Source organism: Tachypleus tridentatus, chromosome 6 (genome assembly GCF_004210375.1).
Source record: "Tachypleus tridentatus isolate NWPU-2018 chromosome 6, ASM421037v1, whole genome shotgun sequence".
Classification (NCBI taxonomy): Eukaryota; Metazoa; Arthropoda; class Merostomata; order Xiphosura; family Limulidae; genus Tachypleus; species Tachypleus tridentatus.
The window spans coordinates 106,126,947-106,144,474 of record NC_134830.1 but is presented as its reverse complement, the minus strand read 5'-3'; positions in this window follow the sequence as shown (position 1 = coordinate 106,144,474).

Here is a 17,528-nt window from a genome sequence, read left to right as displayed (position 1 = left end):
TCAACAAAAGTTTGTACTAACTGATCAATTAACTAAATAAACTAAAAACATTAAATATGTACACCCAGTCTCTACATTCTCTGACATTACAAAAAATAAACCAATACATAAACCTCTCTATTCACCAAGTCCATTTGGTGGTTGTCACTTTTAGGACCATAGTATGTAGATTGAAGGACCTCTTGGAAGACTTCTTTCCTAAAGGTTGTTGAGCAAATCATTTAGTGACTTTAACCTTGTAATTCCTCTGGAACTAGTTCTTGACAAGAACCATAGGATCACTAGCAAGTCTTCTCTAGAATTACCCAGGTGGTCCGTTTTTCACCTATAAACTTTTAAACACAATCATTATGGATAACCTTTGGCTTGAATTGTTTCTTTCTCTGGATTATGCAACCACATTTCTTATTCTTTTCAGAAACTTGTTTAGAGTATTAGCAATATCAGAAAATGATTTTGCAAAATAATTATAGTAAGAGCACAATCAATATTTTTCCAGCTTGTTTTTCCAATATAGAAGTCGAAACAAGTAGAAAAATGGAAACCAGATTCAAAGAACACAAAAAGTCACCTTCACACGTTTTCAAACAATGTAAATCAATTAAATACAACATAACCATAGAAAACAACCAAATACTAAATAAAGAAACAAACAAACGTGAAATTAAAGCCTTACTTATACAACTCAAGCCCAAAATAAACCAATACAAAGGAACACCTTTATACCTATATTAATAAATATAATCAAACATCTAAGCACGCTCTCGACATTGTTACACTCAAGTACACAACCACCTTAAAACATGTGGTCAGCTACCGGTCAGTAACCCTTTCTTTCTTTCTTTGTGAACCTGACGATGACCGAAAACCGTTGTTCGCTCCTCTGTTAGTGCTTACTCTACCTATATCAGCCGTTTTTAAATATATAAGTTTCTCTACAAATGGGTTTTCTCGTCATCATGGATTATCAAATGTTTATCCATATGCGATTAAGTCATCAAATAGCTAAGTATGATGTTCCAAAGTAGCAAGAAACAGTAGATTCCACTGATCACTGAGATGTAGCAAGAGCATTACACGATACAAATGATCACACGACAAATTTGCACAATTTATTTCCCACAATGACGGCTGTCTTCTTTCCACTTGTTTTGTCAAACTGCTCATACCCATCAATATATGCTCTTAAGAGCCACCTTTCCAAACTATTTTGTTCCAGATACAGCATTCATAGCGTGGAGACAATTACTAGGATTAGGCGTCTTTCTTTGTAACTTTAATAATTTTAAGTGCTCCGTACAAAACCTTGTGAATTCGTTCTTCTTCATATTTCTTCAACGTTCCTATCTTTTTTGAAAGTCTCAGCCTATTTTGGAAGAGAAAGTTATATGACTAGATGACATAGTGGGGTTTGTTTATCTTGAGTGAATCTTGTTGGATATTTTATTATTTTTGTACCTAAGTCATGGGTTCACTGAAAACGGTATTTTGGCATGTTATGTAATCTATGACACTGCTTAGCTTCAAGACCACTACTACCCTGAACCTACACTGTTGTAAGTGAGATAGTATGCTGTTTTTATTAAGGGTTTGACATTGGAATGCCTACATCTTTCCTCAAAATTAATTACTTCTTATGCTTTCTGGTGTAGAAATAATACCTGTACAGTCTCATATCTTCCAATGTTCCGTCCAAGCTTGGCTCGAAATTTATTGTTTGATATATTCATAGCTCTAATGACGAAATCTTTATTCTTAAAATCCACAAAAGCTCTAGCAACAATTAATCCACCACGACATACTAGAGTGTTTAGATCTATTATGGTTCAGTTACTAGTTATAAATGTATTTTTGACAAATCCTTGTATTTACAATATAAATTTATTTTAACAAGTCCTATGTGATAAAATGACTGCTTTTCTTGTTGTTACGGGAAGTTCAACCAATGGTGAAATATTGTAGTGAGGTTTCCTGGTTATTAACTCTGAAGCTATTTAAAGCTAGTCTAACCTTATATCCCTATCTCCATATAAAGTCAGTTCCCAACATGAATTCTTCCTTAATGTCAGTTACTCATCCATCATAAAGTATAGAGAAGTTTCGTAAAGTAATTGGAACTTCTAATTTACCCTTGCTGAAAGCTTGTGTCGAGTTGCTGTTCACGTCACTCATTCGTCTTTTTTTATACATGGATGTAACTTTCCACTCTTTTATTACTAAATCAGGTCAAACTATTGTAGCTTGATCAACATACTACAAGGCTTCTCATCAATAAACCCTTTGACTTGTGAACTGGTTTCTTCAAATTATAAGCTTCTTATTTTCTTTGAGACAGACTGGATTTTTTCAGCTAAACTTTGCACCACAAATCCAGATATTTTTTGTTGCCCAGAATTTAGTGCCTTCAATCTAGATGAGCTGAAAGACTCATTCTTGGAGTATTGTCTTCTCAGTATCTTAACATATTTTAAGTCCTCAAAATATTAGCTGTAATGGTCAGTACTATCACATCTCTTACAGTTCCTTCTCATTAGTATCTTTTAGAATTAATTATTCCTTATATGCTTTTGTCTTTAGTTCTTGCCAATAAGTCATTTCAAGTTACACTTGAAGCAGTTGTCTTGTGATTTATTCCCTTCGTTGTGTCTCACCAATTATCTAACTAGTTCTTTTATTTATTCTCAAGCATTGTCAGTAGGAGTTGATGTTTCAATACTACTCAATCTTATGACTCCATAACTTTGAAATGGCGTCTGTAGTTGTTTATCTGCAACTTTAACGGATTTTTTATCCAATCACAAACTGCAGAGCTTTTTTTATATCTACTTTGCTTCAGTTTAATACTCATATTATTGTCTGTACTGAATCACTTTTTGTCATGAAGATCGTTCTGGACATTCCTGATTCACTAAATATATAAAATAAGTAATATTAACTCATCTTTCAGTAAAGTATTGAGTCATATTAGTTCATCATCATTGTAGGATGTCTCACCTTGGATTTTGTTATGTTGCGCATTAAATTATTTTTTTTATTAGCTTGTGCTTCCTTTTTCATGATGTTTACATTTTTTGTGATATAAGGTTTTTGGAATAGTGCAATAACATTTCCAAGGTTCCTTCTTGGGTAATGCATGATGTTAAAGTTTTTCTTCTGAATTTTATGAAGTCATTTTGTTATCTTGTCTTTTGGGTGGCAGCAACATATTAGTCCCTTCAACACTACATGACATGCCTTTTGTCTGTTTAGGTCATGACGAATATTACTAATAGCTCACACAGCACTTAGTCATTCATTCGTAGTTATACAACACCTCCACCATGCATTCGTCAGTGCCTTGCTATAGTAGCTTATCATATGTTTCTCATGTTATAATTGTGATAATATTGCACCACTTCAAAATAACTGACACCTGTATCTGCTGTGAATGGATAATCAAAATTCAAATACATTAATACAATTGAAGTAATTATTAATTTCTTCCGTTTATTGAGTGTGTATGTTGTTGTTGGTTTTTGTGTAAAAATGAGTTATGTCAAAAAATCATTTTAAAAAACGACAACAGTAAAAGCACATCACAAATAATCGTTTTACCTCAACAAATGTTACGATAATGGTCAATTGTGAACCGATTCAATCTTGGTTAAGTCTTTAGAAACTTTTCTTCATTGCTTGTGTGTTCCAGGAAACTCACCTGTCGATGGAACAATTCACACATCACGAGATTCGGCATATGTCCCTATTTTCACAACTGATTCAAAACATTTTTATGCCATCATAATATATTATCAAAAAATGCTTCCATGTGCAATTACGCCATCTAAGCAGATGTGCATGACATTCAATATTGTGTGAGTGTTTTCTTATAGCAAAGCCACATCTGGCTATCCTCTGACCCCACGGAAGGGAATCGAACTCTTGATTTTAGCGCTGTAAATCCGTAGACGTACCGCTGTACTAGCGGGGGTCACATTCAACATTAATTCAGAGAGAACACACTTAATTCGTCATTCATATGAATAAAGTACATAACTCAAACAGTACCACAAAAGTTATTCCAACCCATTTTTTGCAGTAAATGCTGTTTTCCTTTTACTTATTTCTTCTACATGTGCTTTTAAATATCCACTCTCCATAGCTACTGTTGGAAATCATCTTGACCTGAATTAAATATACAAAATAAAAATTAATCTTTAGCATTGATTAGCCATCTTTCTTTATAACTTCATTTCTTTACTAGTAATTCACACAGAACGAGTACAATAGGTGGTTGATGTCTAAAGATTAGTACACGGTTCTATTATTCGTTGTTCTTTAATGGATTCTTTTAGAAGTATGATATTCTCAGTTTTATCTCATTTCGGTTCCCCGCTAGTACAGCGATATATCTACGGATTTACAACGCTAAAATCAGGGGTTCGATTCCCCTCGGTGAGCTTAGCAGATAGCCCGATGTGGCTTAGCTGTAAGAAAACACACACACACATACCTAATTTCGGTAATCTGTAGGAGCTGTAAAAAAACAAAAACAGGGAATTAGACAAACTTTATAATGCCTTGTTTTCTCTGCTTGTGACTAAATTTTAAATAAAGAAACAAGACTGCACAAAAAGTGTAAAATTCATAATTTTCACTGCTCAGAACAAAGTCAATTTCAAACACTGAACAAGTTTTCGTAGTGTGTATATATATATATGTTGGCTGGAGAAAGACAGATAACTTTAACATTGTTCCTTCATCAACATGCATTTAGCTCTATCATTTCTAGGTGTTAAGCTTTGCTACACACAATATGTGTTTCAAAACCTTTATTTCAGACAAAGAAAAAATTCCAAGCAACAGAAATATTTTTGATTCTTAAATCTCTAAGAATTCTTGTAGGAATATATATATATATATAAACAATAGAAAACATTATGTTATATATCAAGTCATCTTTCTCCAGGTGCATGCACCGTCCACGTAACTGAGAACCACTCTCTTGTCAACAATGGGTGGCACACACTGCAGCATAGATCCGTTATTTGCTACTAAAACAGATCACTCTATTCATATCATAATTTATACTATGATGATCTCTCACACACGAGAAACACGTGTAACAATCTCTGTGACTTGGGCAGCTTCTTGAATAACCGAAAGGAGAAGAACTTAGTATAATTAGTTTATACTTTCCTTGTCACTACAGATTTTGTAGGTCCAATCTAATTGTCTCAGTATAGTTTCTTTTCCTGACATGATACGGGTGGTATGAGTTATAGTTTAACATTACTGGTTTTTAAAAGTTTCTTCTAGATATTAATATTTCCAAAGACATTTTTGTGTTAATTGGTAAATTACAAAACGGTAGTATATTGTGACTAGTTCATATTTGTGTTGTGAATTTAGTTAATGGCAGGATACTGTCTATAATGGACTTGTACAATTCTAGTAGAGTTTCAAGGTCAAAATTTCAAATGTCAAAATATCCTCAGTGATTCTAAGCCATAATATAAAACATGCTGTTCTTTATACTCACCTGTGACCTCTTGTGGCTCAGCGGTATGTTGGTGAGTGTACAACATTAAAAACCGAATTTCGATACCTATGGTGGGCAGAGAACAAACAGCACATTGTGAAGCTTTATGGTTTATTACAAACAACTAAAACAAACCATTCCACCGAATTGTATTTTTTATTTTCCAGTAACTGCATACAAATAACTGCAAATACGACATTAATTATGGTGCTTGTAGTCATAGTTTTATGTAACTAAGTCAGCTCTCTTCAAAGTTAAAATGAATTTCAAACAATTTTCTAGGACATCAAGTCCATAAAATTCTGGAATACGGCTATTTGTAGGTTTAAGATTCTATAACACTTTATGAAGGACAGAGGAACGCTGTTTAAAGTCGCCTAATACATATTTAAGTTTCGATTTAATCTTAGTTGAAGAGTTTTTATAAGATAATTGTCTTCTAAATGCTCAAAAAAAATTTCGTTCCTATAAGCCTTTACGTGACACTAGAAAACTGTCACATGTATACAACACTTTAATAATATCGTTTCGTTGGGTTTTTTCTGTGTTCAATATTATTTTTGTGTTATGTTGAAAGGTCTAGTTTTGTGATTAGTTGTTAAGTATCAAAATCTGATTTTTAGAGTAAAAAATCTGTAGACCTACGCTGAGTCACTGGAAGGCACATGAGATGGAGTCGAGTAGGTTTTTATAACTGAGAAAGATATGAATTATTTCAATTTGTAATCTATAAGATCTGAATTATATATCTGGAGTTTTAATCAATATATGCTTTATGAAATTGTCAAATGATGATTGGTCAAATATTGGTTTTGTTGTATGTTTCATGTTTGTAGTTTGTTTTGTTTTCCTTAGAGGCTATTTGGACGAGTAAGAGTCTTAGATCTCTTACTCATTTTATCCGACGAAATAAATATTTCTCTATAATGGAAATGTACTTGTTTCAGTATTAATTTTATCTGTCAAACTGGTCAATATAGCTTATAGTTCGGGCTTTTCTTTAGCACAGAAATCATTTCATGATCTACGTTTACCTTGCCATCAGTTATGACCTCAATTTTAGAGTTGTTTGATTTTGTCATGGAATTAAAAGATGAGTCATCTGCATTATTATTAACTTCTATTTCCTTCATATGTTCACATTTATTTTATAGTATGGCTCAGCATTGTTTATCTTTCCTCCATAATTTAGTTCAAACAGAAAATATATAGGTATGTGTTCAGATCTTTATTTTCTATTCCTATGTTATTAATGAATGTCAGTAAATTTAATTCTGTAATTGTGAATATTTGTACTTCACTTTTACACGAGTATTTATCTACACAACAATTACCTTTGCATAATATACTAGTTTCTGCATTCATGTGTTTTCATTCATTTTTATGTTAAAACATATCAGATAAACTCATTCCTCGCATGCTTTTGTCCTCTTTTCTTTCAATCTGTATCAGTTCAGTTACAATGAATTTCTCTGGGTATAGGCATGATCTGTTGAAAAGGGTTGAAGCCGAAACTTCGAGTGATTGATAAAGGAAATTTTTCTTTTTAGTATGTCGTCTTATCGTTATAATTAATTTTAGTACAAAATTTTACAAGAGGCTGTTTGCTTTTACTCTCAGTCTGTCACAGATATAAGGTTCCAAATTACGAGTCCTTAAGTCCTCAAGTTTATCGTTCATTTGCAAATGGACGACATTGGTGTAGCAGTTTTGACTGAAGAAACATAAACTGGTAATCTTTTGGGGATCGTTATCCGTAAAAACAAAATTTTGTTGAGATACTATGGAATAAACTTTACATATAACAGGTTACTTTAGGATTGTGAATCATGTCTTGCATATATATTTCTATTGTTTAAAAATAAATAGAAAGAGCATAACGTCATTATAAGTTAATCTGCATTTTGTACGTCGTTGAAGTACTAAAAGTCAATATCTAAATTTAAATTTTTCCTAATAGTTAATTTTTGAAATAAAAACTATTCATTTTAAACTATTAACAGCACACTGCTTGAATGGCTTTAGTGACTATAGACTACTACATCAAGGTCTTTTTCTTTAATAACATGAGTTAGGTATAATATACACAAGTTCATTAACACATTTGCACAAGTTAAGTGTTTACACTATAGCTTTTGATACAGTATGTGTGTCTCAAGAAGATTTAGTAGACTTTTGGTAAATGTTACTTGTTTTGTACACAAAAATTCAGATTTTCTAATGAAATATTTTTATTAACGATTTGTTTGTCAAAGTTTCGAGTTTCTTTGGTAGACTAACTTCATAATTTCATATTATGATTAAAAACTTTATTTGCCCCAAAAATCTCTAATATTATTTATGTAATTTCTAAAACCTTCTAAGTACATTTCAAACGTTTTTTATCACTAAGACTTTATATTTTGTTACTTTCTATACCTTAACTATGCAGAGCCTGTCAAATGACCGACCTCGTAACTCTCATAAAAATTAGTGAATAAATATAAATTACGTTTCTTTCGTGATGGAATGACTACATATTACAACACAAAAATACAAATGTTTAGTCTAAGTAGCTTAAGTCTCATAACGTTATATATTTATTATTTTTTATTATATTGACCTTCCAGTTGTGTCTAGCAAACACTACATAACTTGCATTGACGCAGGGCAAGTGCACTCGTGTTACCGTATCCAATAATATAAAACTGACCTTCAGTCTTTACAGTGACACTGTCTTGGCTGTGTTTTACTGGAATAGTATGTTGTAATATATAGTCACATTTCAATTATTATACTTTACATATGTATATAAATTATTACTATTAACAAATACGCTATAAAACGTATTTTTTAATATATAAAACAATAAATAAAGAAGTAAAGCAAATAATTATCTGTTCTAGCTACGACCTTTGAATTCGGTTGCTGTTGGATATAGGTTGCTAAGCCTTTTAAAATTTTGCAGGTGGAGAATAGCAGACACAATTTTCTTTATATTTTATATACATATATTTGAATAACTAAAAAAGATTCCACTGTAATCTATTAAGCTTAGTAACTAAGCTGTATTTAGGCATAAGCAAATATGAAAATTCGAACAGACAAAAGGCACAACCTACCGCTTTCAAATTTTGGCTCGAAAAATTAAAATGGCTGAGAAAATAACCAGGAGGACATTCCAACTGTCGCTTGATTATTCACATGTTGAAGAAAGGGTATATAACGGAAAGTTTTGGAAAATTGCCATTGTGTTTGATTCAGTACAAAAAACCATATCTTAACAAAATGAAAAGATATTAGATTCTTATTTTATATTTAGCAGTGTAAGACTAGAGGGAAGGCAGCTAGTCATCACCACCCACTGCCAATTCTTGGGCTACTCTTTTACCAACGAGTAGTGGGATTGACCGTAACAATATAACGCCTCCACGGCTGAAAGGGCGAGTATGATTAGTGCGACCGGGATTCAAACCTGCGCCCCTCAGATTACCAGTCGCACTACTTACCACGCTTGGCCATGCCAGGCCATATTCTAGCTTGTAAATATTGATGCTTTAAACTTCTAATTTGTACGAAACTATAGACTAAGTATTTTAACATAATAAAAATCTAATTTTAATCAGTGCTGCATTCAACATACCACGTGGCTCACAAAAATTGATATTTAGGTGTCTTCTTTTAATATTTACTTTTAAATTAAAAAATTAATTCATACGTAATATTGAAGTAATATTTAGAGTTATAATCTACAATTTGATTTCAAACTTACTGATATAAAAATTATAAAATAGTAGTCCAATAAACTTTTGAATTCAAGTCAAAGGACGCGATGACATGGCCTTTGAGCCGTGATCCGTTGGGATTGAGTTAAGGTTATTCCCATCCAAACTATACTTATTATTCAAATTATTATAACCCATATGCATTGTCTTACATTTATTACATTTAAAATCTAACTCTCATTTATATGCACCACTCAATAAATGATCTTAATATCATCTTAAAACTCGAGTAATTTATTGACCATTCCTTTATCTATTACTTTGATGTGAGAGAAAAAAGAGCAAAGGTCCTAAGACTGAGCTCTGAGATACCCCACTTGTGACATTAATATAGTTTGATTGAACACCATTTATAACATCCTCTGCTTTCTTCAGTCCAGCCACTCTTCTATCCAGTTAGACAATTTGTTCCCCACACCTACAGAGATAAGTTTCTTTACAAGCTTTTAAGCTGGCGCTTTGTTAAAAAATTCAGATACACCAAATTTACACTCCTGCTTCATCCACATAAGCGATAACCTTTTAAAAGAATGTCAAAAGATTTGTAAGACAATATTTTTCTTAGTGAAACAACGTTGACTATCCTATAAAATTCTAAACTTTGTTAAATGTTTTTGCAAACCATCTTTTAACAGACTTTCCAAAACGTTTCCCACAACGTATGTAAAACTACTTGGTCTGTACTTATTAGGACAGTTTTATCATCTTTCTTGAAAAGATGAGTTACATTAGCTAACTTCCAATTCTCTGGTGTTTGCCCACAATTCAAAGACTGACAAAAAATGGTAATAAGTAGCTCACATATCCAATCCTTAACGTTCTTCAAAACTTTTGGAGAAATATTATCTAGCTATGAGTTTTATCCTTTTCTAAACTTTCCAATTTTTCTTAACCATCTCAGAATTAATAAGTGATCTTGTTGGATCTCGTTTTCATCTATAAACTGTTCAAGAAGTATAATACTGCTTAAATCTTCGTCAGTAAAAATTGAAGAAAAAGCAAAATTTAATAACCCTATGGTCTCATAATCGTAAGATCTTACCCAAATTATAGCACTGTGCTTACAGTAAATGTATTTGACGTAATCCTTATTGTTAATTTTTACATTTTCATTCCACTTTCTCTTATACATCCTTTTTGATGTTTTTTTTCTCATGTTTTACCACCTTTCTTGACATTTTATAATTTTCAAAGTTTCCTGTCATACTAGTCAATTTAAATTTATTAAATTTATGATGCTTTTCTTTAATTTTATTTCTTAAACTCTTTGTGAAACAACCTGTTTTTTTATTTGCAGCTACCCTTTTCTTTCTATAAGGAATATGCTTACTTCGAATATTTAAAACTTTATCTTTACAATTTTTCTACATCTGATCAGTATTTCCAAATAACTCAGCTGGCCAATTCACAACAGATAATTCTTGTCATATTCCTTCAAAATTTGCAAATTTGAAATTTGTAATCAAAATATCCTTATTCCTTATTTTCATATGCAGCAAAACATCAAACCTGAAGGAGCAATGACCAGCTGCACTTCGATATTTCATCTTTTTTATCATATCGATCATTTCAATATATTTGAAGTTAGCAATAAATATAAAATATCATTGTTTCTAATAGGTTCCTTGACTAATTGCTGAAGAATGCCATCCTGAACTCTTTCCAAAACTTTTTCTTCCTCATGGTTTGCCAAACTGGCATGGCTGAAATTGAAATTACTAATAATTATGACTTTATTAACAGCTGAAATCTTATCTCATTACAAAGATTTGTACTAATTTCAGCATTATCCTTCGGTGGTATGTAACAATTTCCCACTTAAGGCCTTTTCCCTTTATATCCACCAATGGAAGTCCAAATATATTCAATCCCCTTGCTATAATCTTTGATATGTTCAATTTAAACAGGGCATAACTCACAATTTACATAAAAAGACACTTTATCACAATTAAACAGTCTGTAACACTGTATTTCAAACAAATTTCTGTCATTAGAATCGTTTATGCTTAGCCATATTTCAGTTATTCCCATCATATTAAAACCCTCCATTCCTACCCCTGTTCTAAAGTCGTCAGTTTCATTTCTTATACTTCTAGCATTACAATAGTAACAATCAAGTTTCTCCTTAAAACCGCTTCCATGTTTATTTCCAATGCTAAATTTTGTCTCTGCATCTTATTCTTTTTTGCATTAAGTTTTTCTTGCCCTTACCACTGTCTATTATGGCGGATTTATATTATATATTTATTTTAATATAATAATTTGTTTAAATTAAATTTACATTTAGAAATGTACATAGCTTACACTATTAAATCTCTATAGTGAAATTCTCGTCTATTCACTGAAGTTGTAGAAGATTCTCGGGTGTAAGAATCAACAGTATACTGTGTGTGTGTGTGTATGTAAATGCTAGTGATTGTCAGTATTGTTGTGAAAACTGTAATTTCTAGAAATTCGCTTCACGCTTATAAAATTAATCAAAGCAACGCGCTAAGAGAAAGTGTGTATTACTGGTTTGATACTATTGGTATATTACAAACCTTAGAAGCTATACTGTGATAAACGCTTATTAATCGAGAACTTCTAATTCCTGGCAAAGAGCGTTTATAGATTTCGAATATTACGAGCCATTCAACTTCAGCGGATTAACATCGTACGTTATTATTTTTTACGAAAACATTACATAACATCAGCAGCGAACAACTCACGTATGATCAGCGAATGTGAATTGATCCGTTATGTGAATTGTAGCGATATAAACTCAAAATTTATTCACTTATCGTGAACCCTCAACAGAATATCAAGGAAGTTCCGGGTCAGATAGAAGACTCAATATTGTTTGTAAGTTTTGTATATAAATTAAAATTATTTGTAAAAGCCGGTATTATAAATTGTATTGCTCTTTGTATATTAAAATAAACGTAACACTAGTCATAGTTTAAAACTTCCCCTAAAGCTGAGTTAATAGCCTCAGCAAATACGCCAACCCCTACACTATTTAAATGTAAACCATTCGTTTAAAAAAGCTCCTTTCTTCCACTGAACAAATCTCACAAGTTCAACCAGCCTATCTATCCGTCCTTACATATTAATATAAGCCTAGGATTTAGTCTTAGTTACGAACTTATAACTTCATCCCCACAGTTAATTCTGGACAGTATCCCTGACAAAATTAATTATAAACTTTCTTAATGCTTTTTTAAACTCTTTTTTACTTTTTAATTAGCCCCTGCGGCCTACCTTTCCCTATATCATCAGCCCCTACATGCACCACAAAAATTGCTTTTCTGCTAGCCCCTTTATTATATCTCCTACTGTGTCAGTTACATCTTCCACCTGTGATCCTGGGTAACATAATCTAATTCTTCTCTCCCCTGTTTACCTCAAAACTACATGTCTTGCCAAGGAACCACCTATAAATACAGCCTCCTTATCATTCACATCCTTCTTTTATCCTTTTGTTTATGAAGAAGCTTTGTTATAATTTTGAAATAAAGTTTATGTTTAAATTGTTAATTGGGTGTGTGGTTTTCTTATATCAAAGTCACGTCTGGCTATCTATTGAGTCCACTAAAGGGAATCGAGCCGCTGATTGTAGCTTCGTAAATCCGTAGACATACCATTGTACCAACGGAGAACTGTTAATTGGGAATACGAGGGCTGTTTGACTGTGTGGGTATTTGGGTATTGATGTTGTTAAATACCCAGGAGGCTCAGGTACATTTGACCTCTTCCTCCCTCCCGAACGATTATAGCGTCTGTCTTTAGGGGTTTTTTTGTTGTTTTTTTTTAAAGCTTTGGGCCAGAGTAAAAGTATAACATCATACTCAGGTCCATTTCAGGGCTCAGTCCATGCATGGACGAACAAGAAGTTTTTTTTTTCTTCATTTAATTTTTTTTCCATATATATTTTTTTTGTATTTTCATATATATATATATTTTTTTGTACTTTCCTCCTTTTTCTCGATTGAGAGAATGCTACTACTACTTGTAGTAACACACACACACACACAAAAAAGAAAGTAATAATAATTATTATTATTCAATACTTGAATAATAATTCAAAAAGAGAAAAAAAATAAAAAAAAATAATGATTAAAAAAAGAAAATAATAATTATAAAAATAAAAAGAAACAAGGACTAAGTGTCTAGTGCATAGTGGCCAGCTTGTGTTACATTTCTTAAATATATGTTAAAAGGGGAGAGGTATTTAGGACCATCTACATCATGTACGTGATATCTGTCGAGATCACACATTAAGTCATTTTTATGCCAATTCTTATTGAAATATTTTAGAGAATTATGCAAGAGTCTTTCAGCTATTGTATCTATGTTTGCATACTTGTGCATGAATGTGGTTGAGGTGCTACGTGGTACTTTATATGCTGAAGTTAGTACAGAATTTTGTATACGTTGAAGTTTCTGTACATGTGTGGGTGCTATGTTAATCCAGGCAGGTGATGCATATTCTATTGTTGGTCTAATGTACGTTTTGTAGATTTTAAGTATGTTGTCTGGTGATGTTCCTTGGATTTTACCTGAAAGACTTCTTGCATAGTTTGCTCTTTTCCAGATTCGTATCAGTACATTTTTAATATGTGGTAGCCACGTTAATTTTAGGTAATAGGTTAGACCTAGAAATTTAGCAGAAGTAGCAGTCAGTAAAAGTGATCCATTCATATAGAGTTTTGGTGGATCTTTTTTCAGCTTATTCAGTCTGCTGAATACTATGACTTGGGTTTTTGGAATATTAATTTTGATTCTGTATTTCTGGCAGTATTCTTCGATGTTATTTAGGACTGGTTGTAGGTTCGTTGCTGCTATTGACGAAGTGGGAGCACTTTTCCAGACTGCTACATCGTCAGCGAACTGTGATGCATAACCTAAATTTAGGTCCGACAGAGGCATATTACTCACGTACATGATAAATAATATAGGACTAACAACCCCTCCCTGCGGGACTCCTGCTGCGGGTGAAAAGGACCCTGAGTGGGCCCCATTTACATTTACTTTACACATTCTGTTATCCAGGAAGTTGGACAGCCAGCGAATAGTTTCCTGGGGTAATGCCATTTCAAGCAATCTATGTCGTAAGCCGTTATGCCACACTGTGTCAAATGCTTTCTCAATGTCGAGAAAGCAAGCTACAGTGCATTCTTTTGTTGAAGCTGTCGGTAATTGATTCTGTAAGTCGAATCAGGTGGTCTGTAGTTTGGCGGTTTTTTCGAAATTCGTTTTGAATTTCTGGTAATTTTGAATTTTCTTCTAAGTAAACTGACAGACGATTACTAATTATCCTCTCTAATACTTTGCCAATACAACTGGTTAAGCTAATCGGGCGGTAGTTGTTTGGTTTATTCGCTGGCTTTCCTTCTTTCTGGAACATTAATATTATTGCTTCCTTCCAAGAAACGGGGATATATCCAACTGATAGTGAGAGATTAAATAACGCTGTTAGGTGTTCATATAATCTCTGAGTGCCTTGTTTTAGGAGGATAGCTTGAATACCATCTTCTCCAGGGGCTTTGTTTTTTGTGTTGTTAATAGCAGTTACGACTTCTGTTACAGTGATATGTTTTACCAGTTGATGAGTGCTCCAGTCTTTTGTTTTTTCTTGGTGTGTAATAGTGTTGACTGGAAATTTAGGTGTAAAAATGCTTCTGTTTTGATCAATATACTTTGTGACTGTATTATAAAAGTATCTGTTCATGTCTGGTTCATGATGTGTTTTGAACGTGTTTTCTAGGTGTTTTTTTAAATATCTCGGCTTTTTCTGTGTTAGTGTATGCTGTTTCTCCATCCAGTTCCAGTGGTGGATATACTGTGTTTGTTGTTCCTGTGTTTGTAAATCTTTTCAAGTGTGTCCAGAATTGTTTAGGATTAGTTTTGTGATTTAGATCGGAACAGAAGGTGTCCCAGTTTTCTTGTTTCTGTTGTCTGATTAAGTTTCGTATTTTATTCCTTATTGTGTTTATCTGAGTTTTAAGTGTGGGGTTGCGATTTTGAATATACTGTCTGCGGAGTATACGTCTGTTTTTAATTAAGTGTATTATGTCTTTGTGTGGTTGCCATGAATGAGTTGTTGTGAAGTGTTTTTGTTTCGGTATAGATCTGTTGGCTGCCTGTTTTAGACACTCAGAGATGATATGACAGTATGCATCTATATCTGATGCGTCCGCGGCAATATGTAGTACTTCTGGAGGTAAGGTTTCATTTAATATAGTTTGAAAAACTGGCCAATTAGCTTTTTTTGTAGTTCAGTTGGTCTCTCACTATGATTTTATTTAAGTGGGGGGTGAGATTGAAGATACACCAAACTGGGAGGTGGTCACTATCTATATCGTGACCAACATGAAAATTTACGAATTTGCGACTCATATTTGACGAACACAGGCATAAGTCCAGTATTTCACTGGTGCCGTGTGCGTACGAGATATGTGTCGGTGTTGCATCGTTTAATAAAGTCATATTTGATTCATCCAAAAAATTGAAAAAGTAAATTGCCATTTGCGTTTGTACTGCGACAGTTGAATGCTATATGTTTACTGTTTAGGTCGCCGATAATAATAAGATTACAGTTGCTATTATACAATATATTCAGTAGATTTACATCTAACACTGTACTAGGCGAGCAGTAGATGCCCGCCACAGTAACGTCTGTATGATTTTGCGTTTTTACATTAATAATTATAGATTCATTACTGGAAGGGATAGTAAGTTCCTGAACTATAAGTTCAGTCTTATACAATAATAAAAGACCTCTGTTTGGATGTCTATTATCCTTCCTGTCATATCTAATAATGGAGTAGCCGTTTATTTTAAATCGATGGTGGTTATATAAGAGAGTTTCACTAATTATAATCACATCAGGTTTTATGGAGCTTGTTGTATCTTCAATCTCATGTTTCTTGGAAGCAAGAGCACCCTGGATATTGATGTGTAGAACTGTGAAGTTATCCATGTTTAGTAGAGTTTATGATGGAGGTTAAAATTTGCGGCAGGAATTTGTGTATGTTTTTCAAAATGATTTTAACTATTATGTCTGTGAGACTGTTGGTGTTTGTAGGGTTTGTATATTCTGCCATTATTTCCGAGAAAGTGGAAGTTATGGCAGATGTCAGTGTTGTTTCAATTGTTGTTGCTTGTGTATTTTGAGGTGGTTTTGGTATTTCCTCTTCACTTGGTAATGGTTTTTCCTGTCGGGATGATGAAGTTTTAACCACTGCAGCGTAAGTGTTTGTTTGTGTAGTTGTACTTTGTGGTGCTGGAGTGGTAGGTGTGGGTTCCTTAATTGTTCGTGGTGGTGGCGGCTTGTTCATGTTGGGATTTTTAATTTCGTATAAGTGTGTTTTAATGGATTTATATTTCTGACAACCTTTATAATTTGCCGTGTGTTCTTCCCCACAATTGCAGCATTTGGGTTTGGGGTTCTGTTTTGTACACTGTGTAATGTGGTGATTCTCCCCACAGCCCACACAACGCGCATTTGCTTGGCATGCTGCTGCTACATGTCCAAACCTTTGGCATTGGTAGCACTATGTGACAACCACTGCTGGTGTTTTTGTTTGTTCTACTGTGTACTTTTGATACCACATAGTGATACCATTATTAATGAATTGTGTAATATTCTGGCTGTTGTCTGTGACTACTTTGATTAGGTTTGTGGGTCTTTTAGTAATATTTGAAATTATACGGTCTACTGAAATATGTTTTATGTTTGGTGTACTTAACTCTTCCTTAATGTCTTCTATGTCTATTGAATTATGTACACCTCGTATCACAAAAGATTTCGGTGTTGGTTTAGTTCCTGGTAGGTGTATTGTAATGTTTCCTGTTTTGAACGCGTCTGAAGGCCAAGCTTTTAGTAGACTGTTAAAGTCAGCGGGTTTCTGTCCTTGAACCAGAACACCGCCTCTGGGCAGACGCTTAATATTAGTAATCTTTGTGTTAGGTTTGCACCTGTATATTTCTTTGGCTAATTGTGGTTGGTTGAAACTACCAGGAACTCCTTGGATTATAATTGCGTGCTTAGGTGATTTTGGTGCGAGTTGTGTATGTGTGTTTGTGGTGGTTGTTCTTTATTTAATTTGTTTTTTCTGACTTCGAGTCTGCACAAGCGTGAAGCCTTCGTCGTCAGAAAGAACTTCGTCTTTGTCTGAACTTGTTTGTTGTGGAATATCCAGGGTGGGGTTTGGGTTGCTAGAACTGCTAGTTGTTGGCATATTATAGTCTATAACCGTAGTCTT